Below are 15091 nucleotides of genomic sequence, written 5' to 3' on the forward strand. Positions count from 1 at the left end.
TTGAATTAAATTAGATCAATCCGGTTTGAATTGAATTAGTTGAAATACATTAGACTTTCGGATACTTGCGTGTGCAAAGAATAATAATAATAATAATAATAATAAAAAAGGAAAATTCCCCCACCTGTTGTCCTTATTATCAATCCTCCCCCCCCCCCCCCCCCCAACACCCACACACACACAGAGGTGATGACAATATAGCTCAATCAGTTCTACTTTGCTGCTTAGTTAAGCCTAAGCATGAAAGTGGCACATGAAAAAAACATGGATGTATTAGGATAAACTGTTCAGTTAATTAAGATACACTTTTCTCCAAAAATTCATGTAAAGACAAATAAGGTCAATTTGCTTACCACAGGTGGTTGTGAGTTATGTTCTATTGAGCTGACGATACTACTACGACTCGGTACCAATATCCCAACATGATCCAATATATTAAGCAAGGGGACATCGAGCTTTCCACATGCAGCTTTGGACGCGTTGTCTTCACGATTTCGACTTTAATTTGTTGCAGTATAGACATTTGGAAAAGTTGCTTCTGGTTATATGCAAGCAGACGTTTACGATACACATTTCTCTCTTTTCTTGAATTATATAATTGTGCGTATGTATGTATTAGAGATATATACAATGCTTAAAGACAATTTGTTGATCAGTATTTTTTTTTAAAGAAAAAAGATCAGTATAATTATATTAGGTACATATTAAATGACAAATATGGGTGCTCTGAAGGCTAACGTGTACCATTCTCGCTCAGCACGTTGATTATTATCTTCACGTCATAAACAGCATCGGATTTCTTATACTATACGTTTCGACGCTATCCCGGAAATGGTACTATAGATAATTCGATCTTGTTCTTGTTTGGTCGTGCAGCTAGTTCATTCATCGTCACTCACTGTAAATCTGCACTAACTCGAGTAACAAATTTGTTGTGCTGATAAGACTGTTGTCGTCCCCTCGTTAGCACCAAAAAATAAAAAATAAAAAATAATAGTAATGATAAAAGGATTGTCGTTGCCCATCTTCTGATAACCGTACATACAAAAAGATTTTGTAATTACTCCATGTATCTTTGGATCTTATGACATTATTCGACTTTGCCAGACCGAGTCCAGCGCCTCAATCCGATTTCCATCCTACTCTGGTCCCTCATTTATGCTCCCCATCCACCTCCTGTCCTGCTGATAATAACTCGAAATGCCTAGTTTCTCAGTTTCTCCCCCTTATGGATGAGTCCCTCCTGCGTGGCAGTATGGAAATCCTTCACTCGGAAGGTGCACATTTCCATTTTTGCAGAGGCAAACATCAACTAAACATGCCCAAATGTCTGGCCCTGCACGCACAATGCAAGCCATGTCACATGTAATTGCGATTTGCGCCCGCCAATTCGAAAAATGCTTCCTGTACAATAAGGGTATTCCAGATTTTTATATATATATAGATGTATGTCGAGATATTTTTCAATGTTCTGGTACAAAAATATGTTTTACAAAAATCTCTATGAATAATATTCCGGCCAATCCTCACTCGACAGCTCCGTCCCCCTGGAGGAGGGGGAACGTGTCCCTACAAAAAAAGAGAAAAAAAAAAAGAAGGAGAGAGTCTAGAAAGTCTAGCCCAATAATATATATATATATAATCTCCCTAATCTCGATGCCTTTTTTATTCTACTTTTGGTTTGAGAAGTAAATAATGCATCCACTTGTTCAACATCTATTATCAGATCGAAACGTCCAAGAACAAAATATAGAAATATCGTAAGTCGTCGCAGTGCACAGTTAGAAAGTCAATGTAAGCCTGGGAGCAACTAGCTCGCTAGATTGGTAGAAAATGTGAGAAAGTTGGAATCGTTCTCGATCTAGAAATCATAAACTTGCGAATTTGCAATTCTTGTGTGTTGGCCATATTTCATCATTTCACGTGACATAAAAATAAGAATATATATATATATATATATATATTAAAATCAATCGGAAGAGATGCATTAATTTTTCAATAGAACAATGATGATACCTCAGACAAAAATCGTCCGACAATATTCCTCATGCTGCCATGCATCAAACAAAAGTGATTGGCCCGTGTAATCAGCGATATCGTCAATGTTATACTTCTCGAAACTCATTTTTCCAGTATAGCTATATGTATTGTAATTGTGAAGATAGCGACGTGTAGCAATCAATTCATGATTTATAATGGTACCTTTTTCCTTGCCCATGACTAAAACTCGTCGACCTAAATGTTGTTTCCGAATCGAAGGTATTGTCAAATGCACTAAACTTTACTTCCTCACATATAGATCCCAGCAACTTTAGATATCTAATCCGCAAGGGGTTCATCAATAAAAATGTACAAGCAGTAGGTTAAAAGTTTTTTAACAAAATCTTATTGTCCTCTTCTTTTTCTATCTGAAAGTTCAACGGGTTGATTCATTCTTAAGAAGTAAAACACTCTTCAATCATGAGTTCCTTTTCTATTCTACAAAATTCAATTGCAAATGGTACTCAAAAATATGAGGCGTCGAATTATCATTATTAAATCACGTTGATAAATTCTTTTTTGTCTTGTCCCCTCGAAAGCTCAAGCATTGTGTGATAATTGATAGAGAAAATTGTCAATTTGGGATACGAGGTATGCCCGAACCTCCGATTTGATACATGAAAAACTTTTACCTCCGATTTGATACATGAAATTCTATTACGTCTGTCAAAATAACCTGCCATTAGACTTGTGTGACCACGCGGCTTAACGGCGTTAAATCAAATCAAAACGACATTGTTTTTACAAAAAAAAAATCAATTTTTTTATATAAAAAAAACGAGAGGAATGGAGGAGCTACACCCAGCTGACGACTTCCACTGGCGATGAGGTTGCCGGAGAGGTCCGACCACTTCAGCGACCTAGGTCACCACAGCAGGGGAGCCTCATCGGAGCTCCCCCCTAGCTCTGTCTCTCCGTTCAACAGAGGAATGGAGCTGTGGGGGAGCTCCTGTGGGACTCCCCCAAGTGACATTCTCTCCGGGCTAGGTCACTGGAGAGGTCGGACACCATTAGAGCTCCCAATTATTTTTTTTCCTTCAAATATCAAAGCGACGTCGTTTTGAATATTTTTTTTTTGGCGTTGTAGGGTATAAAAACGACGTCGTTTAGGATTGACGACCAAAACAACATCGTTTTAAGATATTGTTGGCGTTTCACGTCATTCAAACAACATCGTTTTGGTCGAAAGACCAAATCAACATCGTTTGATATTAAAAAAGAAAAAGAAAAAGAAAGAAAGGGAGCCCCCACTGGAGCTCCCCACCGGAGACTTCCCTTCAAGCGAGGTCGTCGGAGGGGTCCAACATTTCCGATGACCTAGCCTAGGGGAAAGGTCACCGGGGAGGAACCTCACCAGTACTCCCCCTCAACTCCATCTCTCTGTCGAATAGAAAGATGGAGTGCGAGGGAGCTCCCCCACCACGGCGACCTCTACTAGCAACAAGGTCATCGGACGGGTCGGACCCCTCCGGAGACCTCGTCGCGGGTAGAGGTCATCGGCTGGGGTAGCTCCGCCCCTTCCTCTCGTTCTTTTTGTATTTTTTGGAAAAAATAATGATTTTTTATTGTAGAAAAAGTGTTGTTTTGATTGGATTTAACATCATCAAGCAACGTGGTCATGAAAGTCTAACAACGGGTCATTTGAATAGACGGAATATAACTTTATGTATCAAATCGTTTTGCATATATCAAATCGAAGGTTTAAGCAAATTTCGTGTATGAAATTGGCAGTTTTCTCCGATTGATAGTATATCTGAATGGGAAAAACATGAAATTCTGCTCCCACCTGCTGACGCCCTCCCTTACAACAGCAACCCCGCAGCTTATATATATATATTATGTAATTTATATTGTAGCTCAAAATCAGACACGTGCAGATTCATGCTACTATATACGTACTGCTCGCCGTTGAAGCGCACGTGTGTGCTGTGTAATTTTGACAATAGGCGTCACGTGGGACGGGCAATGAATGAGAAGAATCCACAAGTCAGAGTCAGGATAAAAGTCAAACCGTTGCTTCCGATCAAAAGTCGGCTCCTGCCGCGCTTTTGTTAATGTTTCGTTTGGATTGATAGGATATGGATGAATTGCACCGGCAAACGCCAAACCACGTCGCTCCCGTATCTCCATCCGACACTTAAAGTGGGCCCCGCAAGTTGCGAAAATATATATGTATGGAGGCACGAGAGGACGTTGAAGTCAACTAGAACCCGGAATAGATGTTTATTTAATTGGCCGAATTGGACCGGCAAGAATCATTAAGTAGCAGTCCATCCTCGAGATTTTGATATTACAATAGAGCTTATTAGTTTTTCTTTAGAGAAAGTTTATGTATGTTTTTGCAAAGTCTAATGGAATCACTGATATTTGTATCTATAATTTAGATAATTTGTCATTTTATTCGCAATTCTAATACTGCGTTTAAATTGTTAGTGTGATTTTAGAATCATGATTTTGATTTTGATTTTGATTTTGATTGTGAAAAAAGACAAATGAGATAGTATTATAAATTTGACTTGGAAAACGTGTATTTTTGTTGTGTAGTGTGTTGAGTTAAAATTAAAATTATGATTCTAAAATTAATTTAACAATTCAAACGGGACATAAGAATCCAATTCTTCTCTTACTAAATCTTGAGTTCGTTCTGACGTGAGTGGACGGACTACATGCACCATGAGCCATTGAATTTTAAGTTCCACCCTTATTAGTGAAATTTCTTTCATTTTCTCTTTTCTTATCCTATTAGGTGGATGAGCTTTTAGGATGGAATAAAGTTCAATACAATTCAATAGTCAAACTCATTTTATAATCTTTATGTCGGTAAAATCTACCATCAAACTCCTATATATTATAAAAGACGTAATTTAACAAATCTTGCCCATCAATTGTAAAATTTAGATAGGCAGTCAACTTTAAGTATTGCTATAACCAAGTTTGTCAAGATTAACCCTATAAATCCATGGATCATAGGCTTTCTTTTTTGGGTGAAACACACAAGGGCCTGGATAATAGACACCCCTTCCAACAATTTTTCCCATTTATAAGATGACAGTTTTGACCGGGAAAAGAAAAAGAATATACACCCCTTTAAAAAAATAAAAACCTTTCACCTGGGAAAAAAGAAAAAAAATTGCGTTATATTTGGTCAACGAGATATAGGATAGGATTTCTAAAATCCTAAATCCATGTTTGGTGATGGCGAGATGGGGATTGGAATCGGAATTAGAATAACGCTGGATATATTTATTAAGGAGCTAACCCATTTAGGAGTGGATTAAGGATAATATTTTGAATTAAATGATCTTATTGCTCTTGGTTTCATTTCAAATTTACAAAATCTACCAAGAAGGATTGAGAAGGCTGTGGCAGCCCGGCCGGCCTCGGCCATCATCGCTCAATCCAGATCACCGGCAACCGCAATAAATTATGAATTGATACATAGATCTTTCATAGGTTGTTTCTTATTTTAGTATTAGAAAAAGAACGGCAAGATACATAAAAAGCAATGAATGAGATTGATTGCATGTAGCGGGGATGATGTGGCTAAATGGGGTTAGAAGCCTGTTTTTATAATATTTATTTTATTTAAAGACAGATAAATACAATCATCGGTTCAAGTGATTTGATAACTTTTTTGTTTAAATAAAATTTCAAATTTAAGTTTTGTACATGAAAAATTTTATGATTCAGAGAGTTTTACTATTTAGTGGACCGATTGATCTCTAATCTAGATTATGGACCTATATTGAGATTCCTTATAATAAGAGTGCAAAAAAAATTATTTATGAAAAATATTTAGGATAAAATAAAATGTTCAAAAAAGAAAATAACAAATCTAAAACTTAAAAAGAGTTTAATTCAGTTCGAATTAAATTAGTTAGAGCTCATTGTACTTTCTAAATATCAATTGGATGCATATCAAAAACTCAAAAGAGTATAAAACAAAAAATAAAATAAAATAAAAAAGATATTCTCATATGCTTCACGTTATATATTATCTCTTTCTATCATTTGCATGCTGCACGTTATTTTATTTATATTATCTCTTTCCATCATTTGCATGCTAAGTCAAAGTGATAAAATAAAACATCATTCATGTACATACTATTATTAAAAAGATCATGTAAATAAATTGGGTCATTACACTAAAATTAAGGGAAAATAGCACCGTACAGTACGGTCTTTTGACTTTTTTCATGTTGCAGTAAAAATTCAAATTATTTCATTGTACAATACAAAATAAAAAATTCACCGCATAACATGTTGTCCATATTCGGTCAAGAAATGGACAGAATACCCGAAATGGATGGAATGCTGACATAGCAGCTTGTTTGGTGAGAGTTTTGCAATAAATAATTTATGGGTATAAAAAAATAAAATATAGTTTAAAATTTTTTAAAAAAAAGAAAAAGAAATCCCATTTGAGATTGGAGGACACGGTTGGGGCGGCCCCGTCGGACACTCACCCCCTGATCGAGGTTGCCGGCGTGATCTGGCCGACGACCTAGATCAAGGGGTGGTGGCCGACAGGGCCGCCCCCAACCCCTCGATTTGAAGGATCCCAGCCGTTGGGGTCCCTCAAATCGGGGGGTTGGGGCGTCCCGCCCTCCACCCATTCCTCGATTGGGATCGCTGGCCGGCTATTTTTTTGAACTTACATTTTATTTGCTTATACCCCAAGTTGTTTATTGCAAAGCTCCTCCCAAACAAGCTGCCACGTCAGCATTCTATCCATTTCTTGATCGAATATGGATGGCATGTTATGCGGTGAAAAAAAAAATTCGTGTTGTATAAGGAAATTATTTGAAACTGTGCTGCAGCGTGAAAAAAGTTAAAAAAATCGCGTTGTACGATGCTGCTACTTATTTATTTAGCTATGCGTAAATGGAGGAAATGACATTGATTGATGAATAATTCGGCGATGGCACGGGCTAGATAGGATATCGGGTCCCATGGAGTCTTCTTACCTAATTTCTCAAATTAATATTATGTAGTTGTGATATAACGCTGATTGTTTTAGCCGTGTATATATCGACTGACAGAGTGCCTTATCTAAGCGGACACACCAAATTTCAGGATTGACCAGGCTGGTCATAAACATTCAATGATTACGTAATTACGCGAAACCGAAAAATTTTTGGTGCCCCCTTTGAAATTGAAAAAATAGTGGAACATAAAAACCTATATAAAGGGAAAGCTTTGAGTTTCGACTAATGCAAGGTATCCCCTAATAGAGTTTATATTTCTACGATAACATATGTAATCGAAAATGTGCGAACTAGTGTCTCTGACGCAGTCTAAGGCACGGGGCTATGACATAATAGGTGCATGCATGGCTCGATAAACTTACATGAGCATGCAGTTGGGATGAAGCTCAGTCGCAAGCAAGCTTCGGCAAGGGAGGTGAGAGCTCGACTGCCTGGCTCATCAAACCCGTCCGTCGAGTTCATATTCTCTTTGACATCAACTTCATATTGTGCGAGTGAGCCATTGTGAGTTCATTAGTTCCCATAAGAGATTATATATGGCAATAGTTAAAAAGAAAAATGAAAAAAGAATTGGAAGTGATCAATCTTCTTGAAATTAGAACAGCCTAATTAGATAAAATGATTATTAATTATTACATTCATGAAAATTCAAAATAATATGCCTTCAAGAATTTTATGAGAAATGAGATACAGATAATTGCATCTTTTATATTTTAAGACAGGAATATAGGAGTATAGCAGAACTGGAGATAAATCCAAAATTGCCGGAATTGAGCGAGGGTTTAGGGTTCCTTATTATATTAATTTCCAAATTTAGTGATTCTCCAGATTGACCATCGACTACTTAAGGCAGGGTAAGATGTTGACAAGAACCTTTATTCAATTATCTTTCGGTGAACAAAATCTTTATTCAATTTTTTAATCGATCAGATTAAAGAAATATCAACAAGCTCCAATATTTGACAACAAGCATATCATTGACATTCAAATTTTTTCCTTTGATTCGATTATCATATCGACAACCATCTCGATTTCTTGGGGAAATTAATTAATAACTAGTCATTCACGAATTAAATTTTTTTTTAAATAACTTTTTATGCTTGCCGTTTATAATGCAATTTATCAGGTGTATAAGGAAAATATATGATAGGTTAAATTATTTAACTAATTATAACGTTTTGACTTGGACCCTGGGAGGGCAGCAAAGGCTTTGCCCAGTTCAGAATCTGCCAAGTCTCATATCATAAAGATATTTTTTCTCTTTACCCTTACATTTTTGGTAAAAGGGTTGTCAGATCATTTGAATTGAATGCAAGAAAAGAAATATCAACCGGTGGGACATTTACATCATCCCAAATGTCTAAATCACGGCCTTAAGTGCTTCTTGTTAAGCTAGCTAGCTATCTACTTATTAGACGGTGACTCTCAGTTTGATCTTATCTTCTTACCGCGTCGAACGCTGCCACGTCCTCGGTGTGGATCTAAAATCTCTACCCAAACCAAAAATATAAAAACTAAGAAAAGACAGATTTCTTCTTTATCTTTTCTTTATGTTTTTTGTTGGGAAAGCAAGAAATGATGTCGACTGATGATCAAGTTCGTCCCAATGTTATATGGTGGCTGTATATGTATAAATTATATATATATATATATCTATCTATATATGTTACGATTGAGTGGAGCCTTGAACGATATGAAAGAGACATTAATTGCTATTGCGATGATTTCTTTTAAGTTATCCATTTATCACTTCACTTTTTAGATGGGAGGCATTAATATTATGAGGGGGGGAGGCTTCGATCGAAGAATGCATGGTATTCCTTTATATCCCTTCACTTAAAAATTCGAAAATTCTGCCTACTGATAAAGAAGGGAAAAAAATAAAATAAAATCCTTTCATCTCAATTGAAAGGGAAAAAAAAATTCTCTCAATCCAGGGATATGATAAATTAATCAAAATAGTTCAAGGATCAAAACCATTTGAAGAATTTTGGGTAATCGTTATTATTATGTTTATAAAGCTAGTAAATCAATTGGCATAATGATTAATTAGTACGGCAAAAGTAATAGATAATGATCTTTGAAATATTGGAAGAGACCAAAGGGTTTGGCATTCCATCACAAATCAAACAAAGTAATAACTTGGTCAAATTATAAATAATTCAAACAAAATTAGGAGTTTGATTACGACCTCTTTTGGCATGTAACTCATTCATTTCGGGCTACTCGAACCATCGTGTAAGCTGGGAAGTAGCCCGGCGGCGCTATCCCTTATATCATGAGTGGTCACTCTTACCTCACCAACAACTATAATTATTCCAAAAGCTGCTCTCATCATCATGCTGATGGATCCATTTGCTTATATATTGGTTCAAGAAGTGAAGCTCACATTTGATCAACTCGTCCCCTTTTTCAATGGTGGAAATATGTCTATGGGATAAGCATTGGCCATTGGAAACATGTCACATTTTTTTTATATTAAACCAATTCGTGTTGAGATTCTTTTCGTGCCCTCTCGATGATTCTCACTTTTGATGGACGCCACTGAGGAACTTGTGGGTGGAGACGAATGTATTCATTTTTTTTTTTAATTTCAAAGGAAGCTTATAGATTTGATATAAATAAAATAAAAGGCTAAATAAAATGTTATAGATAGTCTCACTAATGAAAATTAATATGAAATTTGTAGATTATCAAGTAATAAAGTGTGATACTATAGTAACCGAAATAAAAAACGTACGATACTGTACTATATTCTCTTTTTTGAATTTATTCAAATTTAGATCTATCTCCTTTTTATTTTTGGAGGAGTTTAACCAACTTTTTAGACTATTGAAGACATATACCGAGTTTTGCCCACTCAATTATTATTATAAGCTTATTTTCATGAAGAAGTGGCTTCTCTACTAAACGGATGATATTTAATATATTTTTTACACGATTTGACCAAGTCAATTATTTCAAAGAGACCCAGTTATGCGTGTGTATAATCATTTTCTTCGCTTAATTAACGACATCATATAGAACTTTCACTTGGCATTGCGATGTCGAATCAGTTTGTGGCCAGAATGAAGTTGGAGGATTATTTCAAATACTAGTTTGGGATCAAGATTTACATGCTTAATTAGAGTTCTCAAAGGAACCTAAAATCCGGAAAAGAAATCCTTTAAATATACCTTTTACAATATAATCTTATTGCAATTATCCTTTTAAAATACATTCCTTTATGAAAATATTTGATTTCAATCCTTGATTTTCTCAAACATTGTCAATGGATCAGCCAACCGGGTCCATCTATACGTACTTGTTAAAAGATTAGGTAATATGAACATGACTATCGGAAGTCCTAGCATAAAGTTAAAAACCGCGCCGTAAAGACGGATCAGATCCGGGGTCATACAGACTGGGCTAGTGGCAATGGACCGCGTCCAATCACGCTGGATGGTCCCAAAAATCTTTTAAGAACATGATATAATAATATAATAATTCGGTGATTAATAAGGCCCGTTTAGATTCAAAGATAATTTAGTTTAATTTTAACTTTAACTCAACACACTACACAACAAAATTACACATTTCTCAATTCAAAAATTTTAACTTTAACTTTAACTCAACACACTACACAACAAAAACACACGTTTCCCAAATCAAATTTATAATCACATCTCATTTGTCCTTTTTCACAATCAAAATCAAAATCAAAATCACTTTAACTCTGAATTCAAATTGCCTCTAAATTGCTGGTGGATCCCATCACCCAAACGACAGCACAAGTTGGAACTCATGCGCTCCATATGCGTATATACTATATATTAGTTTACCACCAAAAGAACAAAGGCAAATGCACTTTTTTAAGTAGACTCGGACTTAATTATCTTGATTACTGCCCTGCTTATAAAAAAAATCGTCTTAGATTTTAGTGTATTACGGGGCCTAAAATTAATGATAATCGAAGTTGTATGTCGTTTTATTACGAAATGGATTGTATTCACAACGGCAGTACACTGGAGAGTAACACCCCGGACCTGGCGCCAGAGAGACTACATGCGGTCCTGCATCTGGCCGGGATGAAATTCCAGTGGTTGCAGCGATCGAGCATCCATGACATTGATGGAAAGCGAAGTTGTCGATGGCAATTTTTTGTATCTAAAAAAAACGATGTCATAGGATCCTCGTGCAGATATATGATAAAAATTACTGCATCTTGATCCTGTGTCATCGACATTCCATGATGCCAATTAATATATTCTCTTAACGTTGCTTGAGGATAGACCACTTGGGTTGGCATTTGACATTCTGCGCATCATGAATGTTTGGTCCGTAGTTCAGTTGACTTATCTAAACATCCCCTCTCACATGGTGAGATCAAAGAAAAGTTCTCGCAGGGCAACTAGCTAGAGGAGACCATATTTAACTTCTAGATGTTTATTTAATTAAATTTGGAAAGAATGTATATGGTTTTTTGATCTATTATTTCTCATTCATGCCTGCCAAAAATGACTTTGGCCCCGTTTGTTTTGTAAGAAATTTGATTTTACCTTTAACTTTAACTCAACATACTACACAACAAAAATACACGTTTCCCAAGTCAAATTTATAAGCACATTTCATTTATTCTTTTCCACAATCAAAATCCAAATCAAGATCAAAGTAACTTTAACTCTGAATCCAAGCGGTCTATTAATTAAGCCAATTAGGGGTCTTTGTCTTCGGGTGTTGAGGAGTTTGTATTTCCTCTTCTACGTTACCATTTATCGCCAGCAAAGACCGCGCAATTTTGAATATCCGTGCTTAATTCCTAAGATTTCATCCGTCATCTTTCGACTCAGTTGGTGAGAGGACGAAATTTCAGCATTAAACGCACAAGAGATACGAATATCACGAGATCAGGAGCTGTACTACTTTCAAGCAGATGTCATGGATTGTGCTACAAAAAAGTTCTCGATATGATCTATGTATATTATCACCTCAAGTCTTTCATATGCGTATTAAACTGTTTCCGATCCATTCTTAGTCCTCCAGGTTATCACACAGTTCAACGGTCTCTCTCACAATTAACGGTATTAAGCGTGAACTACGGCACGATTGGTCCCTTGAAGTCGGGTCTAATACCAATGTTGTGCTTAACACGACAGGACCATTAGTCGAGCACAAGATGAATGTGGGTAGTTGATATAACTAGCTAGGGCCACAGTAACTTGAAATTTATTTCCGAGACTGAAGTTATGATGAACTGTAGACTATGATTTCTCATTATATGCATTCACCATTGACAAAAAAACGATTCCCTTGACCAATTCAATATGTTTACTTTGGGTTGGGGACTTGGTCTTGGGTATGAACTCAGCCTTGACTTGGCAAAAGTTCCACGGCGCCAGAGAACATATGGAGGACCAATCATTCATAATCAACCCTCTTCAGTATTTTTATGAGTCATGTGACTAATGTAATATTATTCCAGACATAACCGACACCGCCAATTGGATTTTCTCTTTGTTTTTTTTTTTTCTTTTGGCTTATTTCTTCTTTATTCTTCTTTGGTTCACGGAGAAGGGGAGACCTCAAAATTTTCGACCCTCAAAAGAAATTTCCATCTTATTATTTAACTTTTTTATGGAATAACTTACATTCACCTTCCCATAACGGAGAAATCGACATCTTATTTGTCCCCGCAATGAACTCCCCTCCTTATATTCAAATATTGGATCCGTCCGTCCCTGAGTGGTTTTCCCAAAAGACATTCTAATCATCTCGTTGCGAAATTGTATAGTAATATATAGGATTAATTAGGGGTGTGCACGGGTACCGGGTATACCCAGAACCGGTTGGAACTTATCCTAACGGGTAGGGTCCGGGTAGCTCATATTAAAAATAGGGTAGGTTCCGGGTATTAAAATTAGGAACCTGTGAAAATCGGTTCTGGTTCCGATTTCTGCCTACATGGTACCCGGAACCGGTTATTTATTTAAAAAAAAGAAGAGAAAAGAGTAAAGTTACTATTTACTCTAATGAATCAGAACATAGGCACTTTGTTGTGTGAGATCGTATTATGGATGTTCAATTTTGTCAATGGATTGATGAGACATATTATTATTTTATTGTTGTGGATTAATCTAAATTTTATTGATATTCTATTTGGCGTAATTACTGATTATGTATGTGATATTTTCGATTTTATTTAGCGAAAAGAAAAAATTTACAGGTTCCAACAGGGTACTCGGAACCTGTGGTATAATACAGGTTCCTGGTACATGATTCAACAAGGTAGAGTCCGGTTCGAAAATCTTGAAACCTGTCTCTTACAGGGTAGGGTCCGAGTATTATGAAAAATACAGGATACCCGAAACCGATCACCCCTAGGATTAATCACCTAGAAAAGCACGATATTTATAATTTTTTTTAAATATAGTACGACTTTTAGAAAATAACGCAGAAATGCACGACCTTTATATTTTTTTTCTTAAATATAGCACGACTTTTGAAGGGTAATACAGAAAGGCACGACCTTTGTATTTTTCTTAAATATAGTACGACTTTAAAAAAGAAACACAGAAATGTACGTTTTTCAGGTTTAACTGTGATTCTAACATGTTAAAAAAGAAAATTATGCCTGAAGGTCGTGCATTTCTATATCATCTTCTAAATGTTGTGCTATATTTAGGAAAAATACAAACGTCATGCATTTCAATGTTAGTCTCCAAAAGTCGTGCTATATTTAGGAAAAAACTGCAAAGATCGTGTCTTTCTGTACTATTTTCTAAAAGCCGTGCTAAATTTAGGGAAAAGCGCAAAGGTCGTGCTTTTCTAAATAATATATATACATATATAGGGTGGGAGATATATACACAATCGTATTCATGTAGGATTTTCATCTGAACTGATAAAAGATATTATATGAGTTTCAAGCTTGACAATGTATCCAAAGGCATGTATGTTGAAACATTTTTTATTTGGGTGAAATTATGGGGCCTAAGCCCGAACCTTTGTTGAAACTTTGAGTTCGATTATAAGTGACTTTCCTCCCTTTTTCTACTTTTGGTGCGAATGTTATTATTTTCTTCAAAAGCAAATATGGCCTTGAAGAGCAAACGTAACAAGAGATATCTGTTTTATGGGCTAGGCTCGTTCGTGTGCATGACAACCAAATAGTAACACGATAACGTAAGTTTATTTCATTTTTGGGCTTTTCTTAACCATTGGGCCTATCCCCAAAATCTACTACTTTGCCAAGCCCAAATATTTGCCTTTTCTTTCTAATATCATTATTGAGTGATCTTCGACTAGCACATAATGAATTATTAAAAAGTGTAAACTTTCCTTTTACCCGAACTCATTAACACTCCACCGAGGTCCAAAAATATCAGACCAATCAATAAATCAACCTCTTAAAACTCGAAAAACTGAATAAAGAAATGAAGTTCTCTCGCATCCCGAAAATATTATCCTTTAATTATGGTTGTTCTCTAAGTAGAGGTAGGCCCTCCTAATTCTCAGCATTAATCAAATTTGAAATCAAGTTTGTAATTCTCATCACTCATGTATGTCAGACTCAAAGTGGCTGGATGTCATGTAACAGCTAAGCCAAGCCTATTGAGCTTAAGCCCGATCTCTTTCGAGCATACTGAACTTGAGCTCGAGCTCCCGCTCGGTCATATAAGAAACAAAAGAAAAAGAATTTAACCTATTGAGCTCGAGGTTGAGCTCAACACTACACATATATATATATATATATATATATATGAATGCATCGAGTTCCAGCTTGCATATATTCGTGCTCGGCTAGGCTCGTTTACATCCCTGCTCAAAGCATATCCATCATTACTAAAGATTATTCAAATGCTTTGGAGGGATGGCACTTTGAATATTTTTGGTAGTTTTTCCCACTACCTTAGCCTTTCCCAAGTCGAGTTACCAATAACATTGCAAAATGGTCTGGTCCCACACCATGACGCCAACTCCATATCGATATTTAAAATCCTTTGTTTTCTTTTTATAAAAAGCAAGGAAGTCAACTGGTTGGTTCTCCTTTTCACCCTACCCCGAAAATCTTACTTCTAATAATC

This window comes from Punica granatum, chromosome 3 (genome assembly GCF_007655135.1).
Source record: "Punica granatum isolate Tunisia-2019 chromosome 3, ASM765513v2, whole genome shotgun sequence".
NCBI lineage: Eukaryota > Viridiplantae > Streptophyta > Magnoliopsida > Myrtales > Lythraceae > Punica > Punica granatum.